This window comes from Mustela erminea, chromosome 15 (genome assembly GCF_009829155.1).
Source record: "Mustela erminea isolate mMusErm1 chromosome 15, mMusErm1.Pri, whole genome shotgun sequence".
Taxonomy (NCBI): domain Eukaryota; kingdom Metazoa; phylum Chordata; class Mammalia; order Carnivora; family Mustelidae; genus Mustela; species Mustela erminea.
Genome location: NC_045628.1, coordinates 58528649 through 58534831, shown reverse-complemented (window position 1 = coordinate 58534831; position 6183 = coordinate 58528649). Strand labels below are relative to the sequence as shown.

General features: G+C 34.5%; 1 non-coding gene across 1 annotated transcript; it reads left to right on the top strand.

Annotated features, from left to right (window-relative positions):
- Nucleotides 1-5708: 5708 nt before the first annotated feature.
- LOC116574668 lies at nucleotides 5709-5872 on the top strand. The gene has a single exon (XR_004279436.1). It is a non-coding gene; the product is annotated as a U1 spliceosomal RNA (small nuclear RNA).
- The last annotated feature ends 311 nt before the right edge of the window (nucleotides 5873-6183 follow it).

The window sequence follows — 6183 nt, the reverse complement described above, 5'->3', positions numbered from 1 at the left end:
AACCTAAAGAGGTCCACACTATGACATGTAGTGTCAAGGATTAAAGATAAAGAGAATATTAAAAGCAGCAACAGAGAAGCAAAAAGTTACTTAACAAGGCAAAACTTACAAGGTCATCAGCTGATTTTTTTACCAGAAATTTTGAAAGCCAGAATAAAGTGGCATGATATACTCAAAGTGCTAAAGGAAAAACCTACCCCAAGAACACTCAACAAGGTTATCATTCAGATTAGAAGGAGAGATAGTTTCCCAGATGAACAAAAGTTAAAGGATACAATGGCTACTAAACCAGCCTTATAAGAAATGTTAAATGGACTACTATAAGTGGAAAATAGTCATAATTAGATTTAAGAAAATAATGAATAAAAAGATAAACTATGACAGCATATACATAAAATGTGGAGGAGGTAGTAAAAATGGAAGTTTTTTTTTTTCTTTTTTAAAGAATATGTTTCCCAGGACCCTGAGATCATGACCTGAGCTGAAGGCAGAAGCTTAGCTGACTGAGCCATCCAGGTACCCAAGCCTCTAGAAATGTAATAAGACTGAAGTCATGCCATGCATCTTTTCCAACTACAATGGTATGAAATTAGAAATTAATCACAAGAAAAAAACTGGAAAAAAAAACACAAACACATGGAGGTGAAACAAGATACAAACTACCAATGTTCTGATGAAGCAATCAAGAATAAATTAAAAAAAAAAAGTACATGATGACAAATGAAAATGAAACACAATGGCCCTAAATCTTTGGGATGCAGTGAAAGCAGTTCTAAGAGGGAAATATACAGTGACACTGGCCTATTTCAAGAAACAAAAAAAAGCTCAAATAAACAAGCTTACACTCAAAGGAACTAAAAAAAAAAAAAAAAAAAAAAAACCCAAAACAACAACAACAACAACAAAAAAAAAACCAAAAAACAAACCAAGGCAAGTAGAAGGAAGAAAATAATAAAGATTGGAGCAGAAATAAATGATTTGTAGACTAATAAAGTAATAGGAAGATCAATGAAACCAAGAGCTGGTTCTTTGAAAAGATAAACAAAATTGATAAACCCTTAGCCAGAGTCAGCAAGAAAAAAAGAGAAAGGAGCCAAATAAATAAAATCAGAAATGACAGAGGAGAATAACGGACACCACGAAAATATGAAGGATTGTAAGAGAATACCAGGAAAAATTTTTATGCCAACAAATTAGCCAATCTAGAAGAAACAGATACATTCCTAGAAACATACCATCTCCCAAACTAAATGAGGAAGAAATAGAAACTTGAATAGACTGATTACTAGTAATGAAATGAAATCAGTTATCAAAAAACTGCCAAAAAATAAGTCCAGGACCAGGTGGATTCATTAGCATTTAAAGAAGAGTTAATATTTATTCTCCTCAAAGTATCTCAAAAAACAGAAGAGTAAGGAAATCTTCCAAATATATTCTACAAGGCCAGCATTACTCTGATAGCAGACAAAGGTACTGCAAAAACAAAAACAAAAACAAAAAAAGCAAACCAAAACAAAAGACATTTCAAAAAAAAAAAAAAAACCCACCAAAAAATATCCCAAAACAAAACAAAATTGCAAGCCAACATCCCTGATAAACATAGATGCAAAAATCCTCAACAAAATATTAGCAAACTGCATTCAATAATACGTTGAAAGAATCATTCAGAATAATCAAGTGAGATTAATTTTAAAAATGCAATGGTGGTTCAATATTTACAAAACAATGTGATATACCACATCAATAAAACAAAGGATAAAAATTATATTATCATCTCGATAGGTGCAGAAAAGCATTTGATAAAGTTCAGCATTCATTCATGATAAAATCTCAACAAAGTAGGTTTGGAGGAAATATATCTCAATATAATAAAGGCCTTATATGAAAAAACACACAGCTAACATTATACCTACTGGTGAAAACTGAGAGCTTTTCCTCTGAGATCAAGAACAAGACAAAGAGGTCCACTCTCATTACTTTTATTGAACACAGGAAGTCCTAGCCACAGCAGTCAGATGAGAAAAAGAAATCAGAGGCATTCATAATGGAAAGAAGTTGAACTGCCACTATTTATAGATGACATGATATTATACATAGAAGATTCTAAAGCTCCACCAAAAAAAGTACTAGAAGTAATAAAGGAATTCATAAAGTTGTGGGATACAAAATTAATATATGGAAATCAGTAGCACTTCTGTATGTTATTAATGAAGTAGCAGAAAGAAAAATTAAGAAAACAATACCATTTACAGTTGCACCAAAAGTAATAAAATACCTAGGAATAACACAGCCATAGAGGGGAAAGACCTCTGCTCAGAAAACTATAAAACACTGATGAGAGAAATTGAAGATGACACAAATGGAAAGATACTCCATTTTCATGAATTGCAAGGACAATTATTGATAAAATGTGCACACTACTCAATGCAATCTACAGATTTAAAGCAATCCCAATCAAAATACGAACAACTGTTTTCACACTAGGAAAAAATAATCCTAAAATTTGTATGGAACCATAAAAGACCCCAAATGCCCTCCAGTTCCAACCATGTCATTGCAAATGGCAAGATTTTTTTATGGCTGCATAATAGTCTATTGTATAAGCAAAATATGTCAATCAGAGAAAGACAATTATCATATGATTTCTCTGATATGAGGAATTTAAGAGGCAGGGCAGGTAGTCATGGGGAGTAGGGACGGGAAGAATGAAACAAGATGGGTTCAGGAGGGAGACAAACCATAAGAGACTCTTAATCTCAGGAAACAAACTGAGGGTTGCTGGGGGGGAGGGAGTGGGAGGGATGAAGTGGTTAGGTGATGGACATTAGGGAGGATATGTGCCGTGGTGAGTGCTGTGAAATGTGTATCTGATGATTCACAGACCTATACCCCTAAAGCAAATAATACATCATATGTTAAAAATATATATATATTTTATATTTATATGTGTAAAATATATATAGAATATGTATATAAATATATATGTATACATATAGATATACATATATATGTACATATATACAATATAAATATACATTATATATATATGTATATACATACATATATATGAGGAAGAAGAAGAGACACCAAGAGTGTGAACCCATAAAGAAAAGGCTATGCAAGGACACAGTGAGGAGGTGCCAGTCTGCTAGCTAGGAAGAGAGCTCTTATCAGAAACCAAATCTTCCAGAACCTTAATCTTGGATTTCTAGCCTTGAGAACTGAACTGTAAGAAAAGAAACTTTTGTTGTTTAAGCCACTCCAACTCTGGTTTTGTTTTTTTTTTTAATTACAGCAGCCCTAGCTGACTAATACAATGTGTTTAAATGTGACTGACTAGTTATATAATAAATAATAATAAAAATATTAATAGTACTATTAACCATATGTCAGGTAATATATCAAGCCTTTTATATACATTACCTCATCAATACACTCAAAACCCTTGGTTAATAGTTATTGTTATCAGTATTTTATAGAAAAAGTAGTATAGGCCAAACAGGAAAATCACTGTATTCCCAAGCAGTGGAGAACTCATTGTCATTCCACTACAATAAAGCTCCATGTGACCATCTGCAGAGTTAAAAAAAACCAAAACGAAACAAATAGCCAAAGCAGCCTTGAGAAAGAAAAACAAAGCTGGAGATATCAGAATTCCAGAGCTCAAGATATACTATAAAGCTGTAGCAATCAGAACAGTATGGTACTGGCAAAAAAATAGACACATAGATCAATGAAACAGAATAGAGAGCCTAGAAATAAACTTACAATTATATTGGAAATTAATAAATTACAAAGGAGGAAAGAATATACAAAGTAGAGAAGACAGTCTTGTCAATAAAGAGTTCTGGGAAAATTGAACAGCTACCTCTAAAAAAATGAAACCGGACCACTTTCTAACACCATACACAATATAAACTCAAAATGGATTAAAGACCTAAATAGGAGTCCTGACAACATAAAACTCTCAGAAGAGAACACAGGCAGTAATTATTCTGATTGGTTTTAGCAACATTTTTCTAAACATGTATCCTCAGGCAAGGGGATGAAATGCAAAGATAAACTATTCAGACTAAAACAAAATACAAAACTTTTGCACGGCAAAGGAAATCATCAACAAACCAAAAAGGCAACCTACTCAATGGAAAAAGATATTTGCAAATGATCTATCTGATAAGGGGTTAATACATAAAATATATGGAGAATTTAAACAACTCAACACCAAAAATCTGAAAATAATCCAATTAAAAAAGAGAGGACATGAATAGACATTCTTCCAAAGAGGTCACATAGATAGCCAACAGACATGTGAAAACACGCTCAACACCACTAATCACCAGAAAAATCCAATCAAAATCACAATATGGTATCATTTTATACCTGTTAGAATGCTTAAATCAAATAGATAAGAAATAACAAGTGTTGATAAGGATGTGGAGAAAAGGAAACTATGGTATAGTATTGGTGGGAATATAAATTATTACTGCTACTGTGGAAAACAGAATGGAAGTTCCTCAAAAAATTCAAAATAGGCGAACCATATGATCTAATAATTCTACTAGCTGGTATTTACCCAAAGAAAACAAAAACACTAATTGAAAAAAGATATACATACCCCTATGTTTATTGCAGTATTACTTACAATTGCCAAGATGGGGAAGCAACGTCAGTGACCATGGATAGATGATTGGATAAAGAAGATGTGGTATACACAGAATGGGAGAAGATATTTGCAAATGACAGTACAAAGGGTTGATATCCAATATCTATAAAGAACTCCTCAAACTCAACACACAAAAAACAGATAACCATCCCCCCAAATGGGCAGAAGACATGCACAGACACTTCTCCAATGAAGATATGTGAAAAAACGTTCATCATCACTACCCATCAGGGGGATTCAAATCAAAACGACATTGAGATACCATCTTACACCAGTTAGAATGGCCAAAATTAGCAAGACAGTAAACAACATGTGTTGGAGAGGATGTGGAGAAACGGGAACCCTCTTACACTGTTGGTGGGAATACAAGTTGGTGCAACCACTTTGAAAAACAGTGTGGAGATTCCTTAAATTAAAAATAGAGCTTCCTTATGACCCTGCAATTGCACTATTGGGTATATGCCTCAAAGATACAGATGTAGTGAAAAGAAGGGCCATCTGTACCCCAATGTTTATAGCAGCAATGGCCACAGTTGCCAAACTGTGGAAAGAACCAAGATGCCTTTTAATGGACGAATGGATAAAGAAGATATGGTCCATATATACTATGGAGTATTATGCCTCCATCAGAAAGGACGAATACCCAACTTTTGTGGCAACATGGACGGGACTGGAAGAGATTATGCTGAGTGAAATAAGTCAAGCAGAGAGAGTCAATTCTCATATGGTTTCACTTATTGGTGGAGCATAAGGAATAACATGGAGGACATGGGGAGATGGAGAGGAGAAGTGAGTTGGGGGAAACTGGAGTGGGAGATGAACCATGGGAGACTGTGTGGACTCTGAGAAACAAACTGAGGGTTTTGGAGGGGAGGAGGCTAGGAGGTTTGGTAAGCCTGGTGGTGGGTATTATGGAGGGTACCTATTGCGTGGAGCACTGGCACATAATGAATTCTGGAACACTGAAAAATTAAAAAAAAAATGCGGTATACATGTACAATGGAATGTTGCCATTTAAAAAAAAAAAAAAAAAAAAAAAGGATGAATATGTACCTGGCAGGGGAGATACCAAGATCACAAAAGTAGTTTTCCCAGGGTGAGGCTTAGCCGTTGTTTTCCAGATATGCTGACCCCTGAGATTTCCCCAAATGTAGGACAACTGACTGCATAATTTGTGGTAGTGGGGGACTATGTTTGCATTTTCCCTTAAGAAAAAAAAAAAAAGGATGAGATTGTGCCATTTAGTGACAACTGGGTTGACCTGAGTAAGTCAGACTGAGAAAGACAAATACCCCTATGATTCTAGCCATATTTGGATCTAAAACAAATGAAATAAACACAAAGAGCAGAATCAGAATTATAAATACAGAGAACAAACTAATGGTTGCCAGAGGGAGGTGGGTAGGAGGATGGGCCAAATGGGTGAAGGAGAGTAGGAGATAGAGGCTTTCAGTTATGGAATGAATAATTCACGGGGATTAAAAGGCACAGCATAATGAATATAGTCAGTGAGACTATAA